Raw genomic sequence first — 13829 nt, forward strand, 5'->3', positions numbered from 1 at the left:
GTCCCACCTCCTCCTTGTTATGGCAAGCAGCCACATAGCGATGTCCCACCTCCTCTGGTACAGTGATCCAATGATAGGAATCACTGTGCTGTGTGTCATAGGAGGTGGGACATCGCTCCCGCGGCTGCACGGGACATCATCATCACAGCGGGACATCAGCATCATGAGGTGAGTGAAGTATTTCATTGAATACACCGCTAGTTTACTGTTTTTCTTTGAAATAAATATTCAAAAACATTATTGGTATCTATTTTTATTTTTGAAATTTACTGGTAGCTGCTGCATTTCCCACCCTAGGCTTATACTCGAGTCAATAACTTTTCCAGTTTTTTGTGGTAAAATTAGGTGCCTCGGCTTATATTCGGGTCGGCCTATACTCGAGTATATACGGTACCACTTCCACCACACCTGCTCTGCCCTAAGTTCAAAAGATTCTGAATCCTTATTCCTCCTCTAGCATGACCACAACTGTCTCCTCAATTTCATTTCAAGTCCTTACACTGCCTTCAAGTTCTTTCCTAGTTTCTTATGAAGGCCAGTGGGCATTGACCATGGCTCCAAGTCAACCACTCTGGCTGTGCTTTTAAGTCTTACAAAAAATTTCTCAGTCTTGCACTGTCCACTGAATCATAGTCCCCTTACAAGGGCCACTGGCCCTAAGCAGAATTCAATTCCAACATTCTCCACTTGCCAGCTATTGTCTTTAGAGCCTGTTGTCAGTGTTGCATCATCGCCACTTGGCTTTTGCCCTTGCTCTTAGCCTTTCATTGCTAGCACCCTCAGTCTCACCCGCGGACTGCACTCTTGGTCCCAGAAGCAAACATCACAGCTGTTGCCCTCAGTATTCATCACCCTCATTCTGAATTGCGGGACTTCATTCTACACTTCCAGAGCAATCCACCTCTGGCCTAGATTATGGCTTCATTCAAAAATATCAAAAAGTTATTAGATGAAATAGCTTCCATCATCAAAGCATAGAGGGGAACAATTGCACCTTTCCATCAATGTGTTTTGAAGGGTGGGAAAAGGGAAAAAGAGCACAAGCAGATTTTATTAGCAATACAACCTGAAAGAATAACATTACTCTAATGACACTTCAGTTTATGGAAATAGTAGTAAATTGGTTAGATTTCTTGTATTAAAAACTGATGTTTTCCAAAGACTCTTATACTATGTTGATTAATATATACAGTTGCAGGATTATGACTGTATTTTTTTACTGATGTGAGCTCTTTCTTTTTTTATTGATTGTGTTACAAGTCATACAAATTGTCTAATTCAGGTAAATGATCCTTGTACTGCTCCCCAGACCTCATTAATCAATAATTTTGCATCTCAGTAATTTGTATTCTACTTTGTTATATTTAGAATCAATTGGCATTACCAGGCATGCTTTCAAATCTGCTTTCCTCCCTCATTATTGTCATTCCTACCTGATTCTCAAAAGCATTTAGTCTATTTCTCAAGCCCAGAACTTCAGAATGTGTTCAACAAATCACAGCTCACCCTTTTATCAGGTAGAACTTAAGCAAATGGAACCTCAGGTCAACATACAAAAAAAACTATCAGTTGAAAATGCCACTCACAAAGAATAACAGCCTCCCAACATAATTCCAGCACTCCCCAAAAAATGAAAAGAAATATTATCAGGCGAGGGAGGGAGGGGGGAAGGGAGGGAGAGAGAGAAGCTTAAAGAGACCAACCATGAATTTCCCTGCATGTTTTTATATGCATTTGTCTGTGTTTTTTGAAATCTTCACTGAGATTAATATACTTAATGTGAAACATGTAGATAGACTGGGGGGGATTGCTTTTGGGATCTATAAAAGGTAAAGGTTCCCCTCCCAGATATGTGCTAGTTGTTCCCAACTCTAGGGGGCAGTGCTCATCTTAGTTTCAAAGCCGAAGAGCCAGTGATGTCTCCATGGTCATGTAGCCGGCATGATTAAACACCAAAGGCACACTGAATGCTGTTACCTTCCCACCAAAGGTGGTTCCTATTTTTCTACTTGCATTTTTATATGTTTTTGAACTGCTAAAAAGCCAAGAATGTATCTTTATGTTAGCAGATCACACTGTTGGTGAAATGTTTTCTCTACAAATGTTGTGACAGGTGCATCACTCCATCCAAGCATAGTATTATCTAAGAGCCCAACTTCAGCCTTGGTTGAAAGAAATAAAAGGTAAGAGGTATAGGGGGGGGGGGCATGATAAATTGTCCAAAGAGAAAATTGGGGCTCACAGACAGAAAGAATGCACATTGACAAAAATAAGAATTCAAAAGATTTCATGTTTAAGTAACTATTTTTCTATATTAATAAAGCATAGTATAATAAAACCTTGATTTTAGAGGATCTCCCTTTTAGCAAACCTAAATACAGTAAAATTTACCTCAAGACATCTTCCCAAATTAAAAATCCCATCTTAGCATTAATATTAGGAAAGACAAGATTTGACTTCAATAGGAAATGTTTCAGTCATTGTTGAATATTGAATAAGAATATAACTTGCCTGAGAAGTTGAAAATAATTTTTCAAGAATGTATTCATGAGTCTCAATGTGGATTTTTAGCTAAAAGTGTTAAATGATAATAAAATAAATGTGTTGGACATTTTGGAATACACAGTGACAAAAAGTCATGTTTATTTTCATGGGTGCAGAGAAGGCCTTTGACAATTTGAATTAGCCTTTCCTACCCTGTTTCCCTGAAAATAAGCCCTCCCCTGAAAATATTGCAACACAGCAGCAGCCAGGAGGTGACCACGCTCACTGCCTCCTGCATCTCAAAAATAATAAGACAACCCCCCCTCCGAAAATAAGGCCAAGCACTTATTTTGGGGTCAAAAGAAAATGAGACCCTCTCTTATTTTCAGGGAAATGTGGTTTTTAAAGTTTTGGAAGATATTAATTTTGGACAGAATTTTATTAAATAGGTAAGATTTATTTGCACTTCACAGAAACCCCAAATAATTGTCAATCAGACATCTTAAAAAACCCTATGAGATATAAAAAGGGACCAGACAGGGATGCCCATTGTCTCCTCTCTATTTTAGTTCTTGAAATATCACATAGAGATACATGACAAAAGAATTGTGGCAATAAACATTGAGCTTTTAAATTAAGGGCATTTTTTCATGATTTGGTGTTGATTTTGGAGGATCCATTAGAGCAGGGATCCTCAGCCCCTAGGTTGTGGCCCACTGATGGGTCATGGATTATTTGCAGTTTGCTATTGGCAAGTGTATGTGCACACCAGCCCAATTGTGCTGCAATGTTCCCCTCCCCCCCTCCCAGCTGCATTAAGGGAAATATTCTAAAGGTGCTTTTTTAGGAGGCAATTGAACTTTCTTGTTTTTTCTTTTGAAGACATTTCACTTCTCATCCAAGAAGCTTTTTCAGCCCTGACAGAATAGTGGAGAATGGAAGGATTTGTGTTCCTTACAAATCCTTCCATTCTCCACTATCCTGTCAAAGTGAAAAAGCTTCTTGGATGAGAAGCGAAACATCTTCAAAAGAAAAAAAGAAAAAAACAAGAAAGTTCAATTGTCTCCTGAAAAAGCACCTTTGGAACAACCATGACCGGGATGACCAAGAATCTCTACAGACATTAAGGGAAATAGAAAAAAAATGGTAAAATTAAAATAATTTGGTACAGTAGCAGGTTTTAAGATTAAAAATCAGAGTTGAAGATGTTGAAAAATAATGAAAATGGAGGATCAAACAGAACTGATGAACAAAATGGGTTTTTCAATTGTCAAAAAGGTACGATGTGATAATTTTTTTTAAAAAGACTGAATAAACTAGAGGCTATTAATATGAAGTGTGAGGTTGGTAATTGTTTGAGATGATAGAACTATGGAAATGTTCCTCAATTCTGCAGGGAATCAACAAAACTAAAGCACAGAATTGAAAAAGAAAAGAAGAATTGATGGTGACACAAGCAGCTGTTGTGGACTAGATAAATTATGGAAAGATATATATTACCTTGTTGGCACACATATAAATAATGGCAAAAATAATCAAGATGTTCAAATGGATGTTCTTATCCATATAGAAACAGTGCTAGAAGAAAATAAACATTACATAGGAATACAGCTATAATAAAGCTCTGAGTAGGAAGCTGAAACAGCTGGAACTGTGACCATGTTCCATGTTTTCCCCAGCCACTGATAAAACAAGTCCCATATCTTATAAAATTGCTCGTCCTCTTGTTCTCTAATTTCAAGTGTCAATTTACTCATTTCAGCACAGTCCATTATTTTTCAAATAACTTCTTCCTGTTTTGGTATTGTTTCATTTTTCCAGTTTTTTGCAAATACGATTCTGGCTGCTGTTAACACATTTACAATCAGATATTTTAAGTCTTTGTTATAAATTTCTGGTATGATCCCCAATAAAAAGACCTCTGGTTTAAAGTCTATTTGTTTGTGTGTCATTTTCTCCAACCACATGTGGATTTTAGTCCAGTATCTTTTAGCTTCAATGCAAGTCCACCACATGTGGTTTAAAATTTAAAGTTTAATAACATTTATATGCCGCCCAATCCTGTAGGACTCCAGGCAGCTTACAATACAAAATAAATCAAAAAGAATAGAAGGAAAGAAAAGATAGATTTAAAAAACACAACATGCACTCCATTCTAAGTGGGGCTGGACCATATTTTGGGGTCAACAGCCCCAGGCCTGCTGGAACAGCCAGGTTTTAGTGGCTTTACGGAAGGCCGAGAGAATGGGAAGGGTCCGGATCTCTGCAAGAAGATCACTCCACAGGGCTGGGGCAGCTACAGAGAAAGACCTCCCCCGAGTAGTCACCAACCGGCATTGCCCGGTCGACAGTACTCCAAGGAGGCCCAGCCTGTGAGATCTTATAGGTCGTTGGGAGGTATGTGGCAGGAGGCAGTCCCGCAGATATCCAGGTCCCAAGCCATGTAGGGCTTTAAAGGTAACGACCACCACCTTGAAGCACGTTCGGAGACCAATGCGAAGCCAGTGCAGCTCGCGGAGGATAGGTGTAACATGGGTGTACCTAGGTACACCCGATAACACTTGCGCGGCCGCATTCTGGACCAATTGTAGTCTCCGAACACTCTTCAGGGACAGCCCCAAGTAAAGCGCATTACAGTAATCAAGCCTAGAGGTGACGAGAGCATGAGTGACCATTTGAAGTGCCTACCGGTCCAGGTAGGGCCGCAACTGGTGCAGCAGGCGAACCTGGGCAAAAGCCCCCCTGGTCACAGCCGACAGGTGGTGTTCTAATGTCAACTGAGAATCCAGGAGGACACCCAAGTTGTGGACCCTCTCTGAGGGGTGAAGAGTTTCGCCCCCCAGGCTAAGAGATGGAATATCTGATCCGTTCTTGGGGGGCAACATCAATAGCCACTCGGTCTTGTCTGGATTGAGTGCCAGCTTGTTTACTCCCATCCAGACCCTGACAGCCTCCAGGCACTGGCACATCACTTCTACCACTTCGCTGAGTTGGCACGAGGCGGACAGATACAACTGGGTATCGTCTGCGTATTGATGATATTTGATCCCATGCCGACAAATGATCTCACCCAGCGGCTTCATGTAGATGTTAAGTAGGAGGGGGGGCAGGACTGAGCCCTGAGGCACCCTATATTTTAGGGGCCTAGAGGTCGACCTCTGTCCTCCAACCAACACTGACTGTGACCTATCCAAGAGGTAAGAGGAGAACCACCGTAACACGGTGCCTCCCACTCCCACCTCTCCCAATCATCGCAGAATGATACCATGGTCGATGGTATCGAAGGCCGCTGAGAGGTCAAGAAGCACCAGGATAGAGGAATATCCTCTATCCCTGGCCTGCCAGAGATCATCGGTCAGCGCGACCAAAGCAGTTTCGGTGGAGTAACCAGGCCTGAAACCCGACTGAAAGGGATCTAGATAATCTGCTTCATCCAAGGTCCGTCGGAGCTGAAAGGCCACCACCTTCTCAACAACTTTGGAGACTGGACGGTAATTTTTAAGAATAGCTGGATCCATAGAAGGCTTCTTAAGGAGGGGTCTTACCACCGCGTCCTTTAAGGGCAGTGGGAAAGATCCCTCCTGTAGAGAGGTATTAACAATCCTCTGGAGCCAGCCTCGTGTAACCTCCCTGCTGGTCGAAACTAGCCAGGAGGGACACGGGTCCAGTAAACAGGTGGAGGTACTCACAGCTCCCATGGCCTTGTCCACTTCTTCATGAGTGACAAGCTGGAACTCGCTCCAAGAAATCCGATCAAGGCCCACTCTCAGCATCTCTGCAAGTACTGTCCAAGTGGAGTCCAGGTCCGTCCAAATCTGAGCGACTTTGTCCAACAGAAACTGGACAAATTCCTTGGCTCTTCCCTGCAAGGGTTCGCCCACATCCCTCCCTTTCAGGAGGGAGCGAGTTATCCTAAACAGGGCGGCCGGGCGGGATTCTGAGGATGTAATGAGAGCGGAGAAATGCGTACATTTTGCCACCGGAATTGCCACTAGATAAGTCCTAATAAAGGCTCTTAATTGTGTTTGGTCAGATTTGGATTTACTGCCCCTCCAGCGTTGCTCTAGGTGTCTCTTTTGGCGCTTTATCTCCCGGAGTTCCTCGGTAAACCAAGGGGCCCTCCTGGATCCACTGCCGCGGAGAGGCCGCAAAGGCACAATCCGATCAAGAGCCCCAGCCACCTCTCTGTTCCAAGCAGCGACCAAGGACTCCGTTGGACTGTGGGCAAGGGAGTCAGGTATCTCCCCAAGCTCTGTCTGAAATCTCAAAGGATCCATCAGGCGCCTGGGGCGGAACCATTTAATTGGTTCCACCTCCCTGCAGTGGGGGAGTAGTTTCAGAAAATCAAGCCTCAATAGGAAGTGATCTGACCATGACAAGGGCAAGGTCTTTATGCCCTTCAGTTCCAGATCACATCTCCACTGCCCCGAGAGAAACACAAGGTCAAGAGTGTGTCCTGCTGTATGAGTCGGACCTTGAATTACCTGGGTCAAGTCTATGGCTGTCATGGAAGCCATGAACTCCTGCACTCCATCGGAGCGTTCGCGGAGAGATGGCAGGTTAAAGTCCCCCAGTACTATAAGTCTGGGGAACTCAACCGCCAATCCGGCTACTGACTCCAAGAGTGAAGGCAGGGCTGTTGTAACACAGCTGGGAGGTAGATACGTTAAAAACAAGGCCACTTGACCCCCAAGCTTCAGCTTCACCAGAAGGGACTCACACCCGACAGTCTCCGGAGCAGGGATCCCACGAGGTGCTAATGATTTCAGGATGACAACTGCCACTCCCCCACCCCTTCTTGTTGTGTTGTGGTTGGTGCAGGTGCTGCACCAGAAGGGCACATCTCTGAGAGGGGGACTCTTCCCTCATGGCCCAGCCAGGTTTCAGCAATACATGCCAGATCTGCTCCCTCGTCTAATATTAAGTCCCGGACGAGGGAAGCTTTCTGAATCACAGACCTGGCATTTAGCAGCAGCAACCTGAGGCCAGGGCCCTGACATCTCTTGCCACCTGGTCCTTGGGTTGAGTTTTCAGGGCCGGAACAAGGGATCGCTATAACATAGCAAGCCCTCCTTCCCCGGTAATGGCCAGCCCTGAAACTCCCATCGTACCTGCCTCTCCCAGACATGACTGGGATGCTCCGGATCATCCCCGTCGCCGTAGACCCTCCCTCCCCTCCCACGTCCCCCGTTCTCCCCAGCAGGCCATTCGTATCATACACTCTGGGACGAGAGGCGGGTCCGGGCCCCCATCCACTTCTGCTTCTGCACTCAGTGGAGGGGGCTCCAGGCCGCACTCTCAATCCCCTCGTACATACCGGCCAGACATTCTCCACATGCATACCCCACTAATAATAAAATATTAAAATATACAATAATACAGGATAAAAATTTAAAAAATTTAAAAACACGTGGGAACATTCTCTCAACCATCCATACCTACATTCACTCTTTCACTCAGCAACAAGATGGACGCTGTTCTTGAACCGCCAAGCGGTTGGCGCAGTTTTGAAATAAATAAAGTTAGTAATAATGTAAGAGAGGAAAGTCTTTGCACTCAGAAACGTCTCCTCTGCGGAGTCCAGTAAAAAGAACAAAGCTCTAAAGTTTGAAGTGGATGGAGGGTTGACGCTGGTCGGAGGGGAGGGGGACAAGCTCCCTACCCACGCCCTCTTCGTCCTCCGCTTTCCCTTTCTGCGGAGATTGTAAACACAGAGTGGCATGCAGGACTCTCGGCGAAGGCAGAGGTCTAAGGACTCCATGGCCGAACAGCAGCAGCCGGAATGGCGAGGGGGGAGGCCCTCGTATCCGCGTTGTTGATTTAGAATTGGATCAGAAGCAGAGGGGAAGTAGGCAAGGGAGGGAGGGGTCGTGCCAGAAACCAAATAATGGCGATGAAAAAAAGGTGACAGTCAGTTGATCTCACGCGTCCCAATTCTCTCCGAAATGGTGGTCCAAGGGGCGAAGGCGAGGGTAGGAACAGTCGAAGGATCAAAACAGTCAGGGGGCAGTGTTGTCTGGAAAAAGGCATGCCTGAGAGTAATCGCGGATGGCAGCAGCAATAGCAGCGGGAGCCGGAAGGCTGGCCACGGTGACCAAAAAGCCGGAATTTCAACAGCCGGTCCGCAGCAATGATGGTAGAAGTCAGAAAGGGCCACAATGGGAGGGGGGTGCGCTTGGGTCAGCAGTGGTGACGGCAAGGAGGCCAGTCGCACAGGCCCATAGCACAACGATGTTAAACCCACCAGCCCCCCCGAGCAGCAGTACGGCTCAACGGCATCTCGCCAGCGAAAGCAGGGCCATAGCGATCTGAATCCAAGCTGAAAATTGTCGTCAGCTGGAGAATTGCCATCTGTGGGGAGAGGGGGGGCGCCGCCCGAAGGTTGCTCACCACCACTCAGCACCACCAGAAACTGTCCAGAACCGCCAGAGCTGTACCCCTCCAGGCAGAACGTCACTCTGCAAACGAAAAGCCAGCCTGAACTCAAGCCGAAATCGCCGCCAGCTGGAGGACTGCCGTCTGCGAGGGGGGGGTGCCGCCCAAAGGCCGCCCGATGCCATCCGACACCGCCGAAGACCGCCCAGAGCCGCCTGGGCAGCGTCTCTCCAGCCCTCTGAGATCGTCTTAGTTTCTTCTCACCCAGGTTCCACTTTTTAACAGGTCTGGCATTCGGCAGAGGCTCAATCTAAGGCAAGCTCAGGCAGCCATCTTCCCTGCGCAGGCACCCTTTCTGGTAATATGAGCCTGGTATCTGATGACATTTCCAACACTTTTCTGATTTATTCCTGGACATTCTTGCAATTCTGGTTGGGGGTAGATGCCATCTGTAAAACATCTTATACAAATTTTCTCTATATGCAGTAGACATTGTCATTTTATAATTTTGAGACCACAGTTTCTGCCATTTCTCTAAATCAATCCCATACCTAAAATTTTCCCCCCAAGCTATCATAGTTTCTTTGACTTGTTCTTCTTGTAATTTAACCTCCAATAAATATCCGTATAGTTTTTTAATTACTTTTTCATCAGTACCTGTTAAAATTTTGTCTAACTCAGTCATTTTATTGTAAAAACCTTTGGATTTTCTATCTTCATTATATCTAGATTGTATCTGTACATATGAATACCAGTTCATTTCTATCCCTTCTTGTTTCAATTCTTGAATAGATTTGAGTTCACCCTCTGCATTCAATATTTCAACATATCTAACTGTTTGTTCCTTTTTATATATTATTGGATATGAAAATGCTTCAATTGTTGATATCCAGACTGGAATTTTTAAGTAGTGTAATCTTTTAATCTTTTCCCAGTTTAATAACAATGCTTCCCTTATATAATGTCGTCTAAAATAACCATGTGCTTTAGTTCCCTTATACCATAAGAAAGCATGCCATCCCAACAAATCATGACCTTCTACAATCAATAATCTAGATTTGTGTGTGTGTGTGTTAAAATGTTTTTATTTTCCATTTTTAATTTTCATACAGTCACATATATACTGTGCATAACCGGGGCCATACAACATGAAACAATAATCACAGCAGTTCCTCTTGTCAACAATACCCCCAGAGATATAAATAAAATAAAACTCAAACTCAAACTCAAATAGAAACCCAATATACCTCTTCCGCTCTCCATACACCTCTTTCTTCTGCCCCCCTCCAACTTACTATCTTCCCTCCATCATTCCCCTCTACCCTACTTCCCCTCCCCCTCTACCCTACTTCCCCTCCCCCTCTACCACTCCTATCTCCCAGTCCACTCCCTCCCTTCCTTCTCACCCTCCCTCCCATCCTCTCTCCCGGCCTCTCTATCCCTCTTCCTTCTACCCCACTCCTCCTCCCCTTGGTGTATTTCTACTATATGTCAATGTATTCAGCTTGTCCTATTTTTACGGAGAAATTAAAGAGAAACAGTATACATGTGAAATCGCATTATGTTGAAATCTAACTCATAGTATATGTCCCCCCCTACCCTACCCTCCCCCCTAACACCCCACCTCCCTCCCCCCCGACTTCCCAGAGCCCGAACACGGTATAGATTTTTAACAAACACAGTCTAAAATATATTGAGACAAAAGAAATAAAAAAGAGGTTAATAACATCTCTACATTGATCTTAGCTTCTTCCTGTTACACTAACTTTGAACAGTTTAACTCATTCCTGATCCTAAGCGTAGACTATCTGGAATTTCTTAGTCCCGTATTTGTTTTGTATATAGTCAATCCATTTTTTCCAGTCTCGTTTATATCTCTCATTTGAATGATCTTTAAGATATGCCGATATTTTAGCCATCTCGGCTAAGTTTGTAACTTTCAATGTCCATTCTTGAGTTGTAGGCAAGTCTTCCTTCTTCCAGTATTGCGCCACCAACAGTCTTGCCGCCGTTATTAGGTGCAGAACCAAGTTAGTCTCTACCACTGTAAAGTCAGTACATATACCTAGTAAAAATAACTGAGGAGTAAACTTTATCCTTCTTTTAAAGATATTTTGCATAATCCACCATATTTTTATCCAAAATGTCTTAACCTTTTGACAGGTCCACCATATATGAAAATATGTAGCATTGAGAGAACCACACCTCCAACATTTAGGCTGTACATTCGGATACATAGAAGCCAGCTTTTTAGGATCTAAATGCCATCTATAGAACATCTTATAAAAGTTTTCTCTCAGGTTTTGAGCTTGTGTAAATTTCACATTTCTTACCCATATTCTTTCCCATGTATCCAACATTATTGGTTCTTCAATATTTTGAGCCCACTTTATCATACAATCTTTGACTAATTCTGTTTCCAAATCCATCTGTATTAGTACATTATATATCCTCTTTATATGCATTAAGCTTTGATCTCTTATTTGTTTAAACAAATTATCCTCAACTTGGATAAAACCAATTTTTTTATCTATTTTCCACCTGGCCTGTAATTGCGCATACTGGAACAATGTTTGAACTATCTTCTCCTCTTTTAATACCTCTAAAGATTTTAGTTGTAGAACCCCCCTTTCCAAAATGAGAAGCTGTCTGTAGGTAGTTCTATCCTGTTTTTGTGCTGTATTCATATTTTCAATCGCATGTCTAGGAATTGCCCACATGGGTATCTTGTCATTTAATTTATATTGGTATTTTTTCCAGACCCGCAGTAAAGCATTTCTTAAAATATGACTTTTAAAATTCTTATCCAATTTTTTGTTGAATAACAGATAAGCATGCCAACCATATACCAGATCGTGTCCCTCGATATTCAATTAGTCCAATCACTAATTACAGATAGCGCCACTGCATCATAATATAGTTTTAGATTAGGTAATTTCAAGCCTCCTCTCTCGCGTACATCTTGCATTATTTTCATCTTTACCCTCGGCTTCTTTCCTGCCCATACAAATTTGTTGATACCCTTCTGCCATTCTAAAAGATTCGCATCTTTTTTAAGTATAGGTAACATTTGGAAGAGAAATAAAAATTTTGGTAGAATGTTCATTTTCACTGCCGCTATCCTACCCAACAAAGATAAGTGCAATTTCTCCCATTTTTTCATCTCTATCTGTATACTATGCCAAAGTGGTTCATAATTATGCTTGTGTAATTTCCCGTTTGAGGTTAAAATATTAACCCCAAGATATTTGACTTTTTTGACTACCTCACATCCTAGCATCCCTCCTCTTCCTTTTGTTTAGTATTCATATTTATAGCTAATACTTTTGTTTTTCCTAAATTTATTTTAAAACCAGACACTTGACCATATTGATTAATCGTATTCATTAAAACCATACTGGATTCCTGCGGTTGTTCCAATATTATGACCAAATCATCTGCAAAAGCGCGGACTCTGTATTCTTGCTGCCTAATCTTGATCCCTTTTAGACCATCCAAGCCCCGTATTTTATTCAACAATACTTACAAAGTTATAATAAACAATAGTGGGGACAAAGGACAGCCCTGTCTTGTACCTTTTCCAATTTGAAAAGAGTCTGTTAAACTTCCATTGACTATGATTTGTGCTGTTTGCTGTTGGTATATTGCTTTAATTGACTGTAAAAAGCTATCTCCTATCTGCATTTTTTGCAATATCTTCAACAGAAATTGCCAGTTAACTCGATCAAAAGCCTTCTCAGCATCCAAAAATATGAACGCAGCAGGAATTTGATTGTTCTTTCCCAAATATTCTAATGCATTAATAATTAATCTAACATTACTTTTCATCTGTCTCCCCTGTATAAAACCTGTTTGGTCAGTGTGTATCAATTCTTGAATAACCAGCATTAACCTATTTGCTAGTATTTTAGTGAAAATTTTATAATCTACATTAAGTAATGAGATAGGTCTATAATTTTTTGGTTAGGTAGTATCTTGATCTTCTTTGGGTATCAAAGATATAAACGCTGTCTTCCAAGATGGAGGTACCTTACCTTCCATTTGAATCTTATTAAATAATTCTCTAAGAGGTTCTACCATTTCTAACTGTAAATTTTTATAGTAAACCGCTTTCAAACCATCTGTACCTGGTGCTTTCCCTAACTTTAGTTGCTTAATTACCTGCAAAATTTCCCCCAAGGTTATTGGTTGGTTCAATTTTTGCCTGTGCTCTTCTCTAACTGAGGGTATTTTCTCTTTATCTAAGTATTTGTCTATATCTAAACCATTAATTTTATCCCCTTTATACAATTCTGTAAAAAATTCCCGAAATGCCTTTTGAATCTCCTCCTGTTGAAACACCTCCTTCCCTCTATAAATCAGTTTGGTTATATTTCGAGTTTTCATTTTTTTCCTAATCTGATACGCTAACCATCTGGCAGGTTTGTTTGCATTACAGAAAGTATTGTGTTTTGCATATAATAAACTAGTGGCTACCTGGTCAGAGATCAACATGTCAAATTGAGATTTTAATATGGTAATTGCTTCCTTAACCTTTGTATCGCCTGGATTCATTGTTAACTCCAACTCTTTCCTCTTAATTTCCTCTTCCAATTCTGTTCGTTTTAGCCCTTGTTTATGTCTATGTATTTTATTTATATTCATCAGCACCCCTCTCATATATGCTTTGCTTGCATCCCATATGAATTCCATAGGTGTACCCTTATTCATATTCAAAACAAAGTATTCAGATAACAATTTTTTACAATCATTAATGTACTTTTCATGTCGGAATAAGTTTTCATTCAATCTCCAAGACCTTCTTGCCTGCACTGCCCTTCCCAATTCCATTCAAACTGGGTTATGATCCGAAAGGACCCTAGCTGCTATCTTTGTCCTCTTCACCCCAGAAAGCAAATCATTAGTGATTAGTATAAAATCAATCCTTGAAAGGGATTGATGTCTATCAGAAAAGAAGGTGAAGTCATATT

The sequence above is a fragment of the Thamnophis sirtalis genome, unplaced genomic scaffold, assembly GCF_051295495.1.
Source record: "Thamnophis sirtalis isolate CommonGarterSnake01/CBP01778 unplaced genomic scaffold, rThaSir2_p1.2 scaffold_10, whole genome shotgun sequence".
Lineage (NCBI taxonomy): Eukaryota > Metazoa > Chordata > Lepidosauria > Squamata > Natricidae > Thamnophis > Thamnophis sirtalis.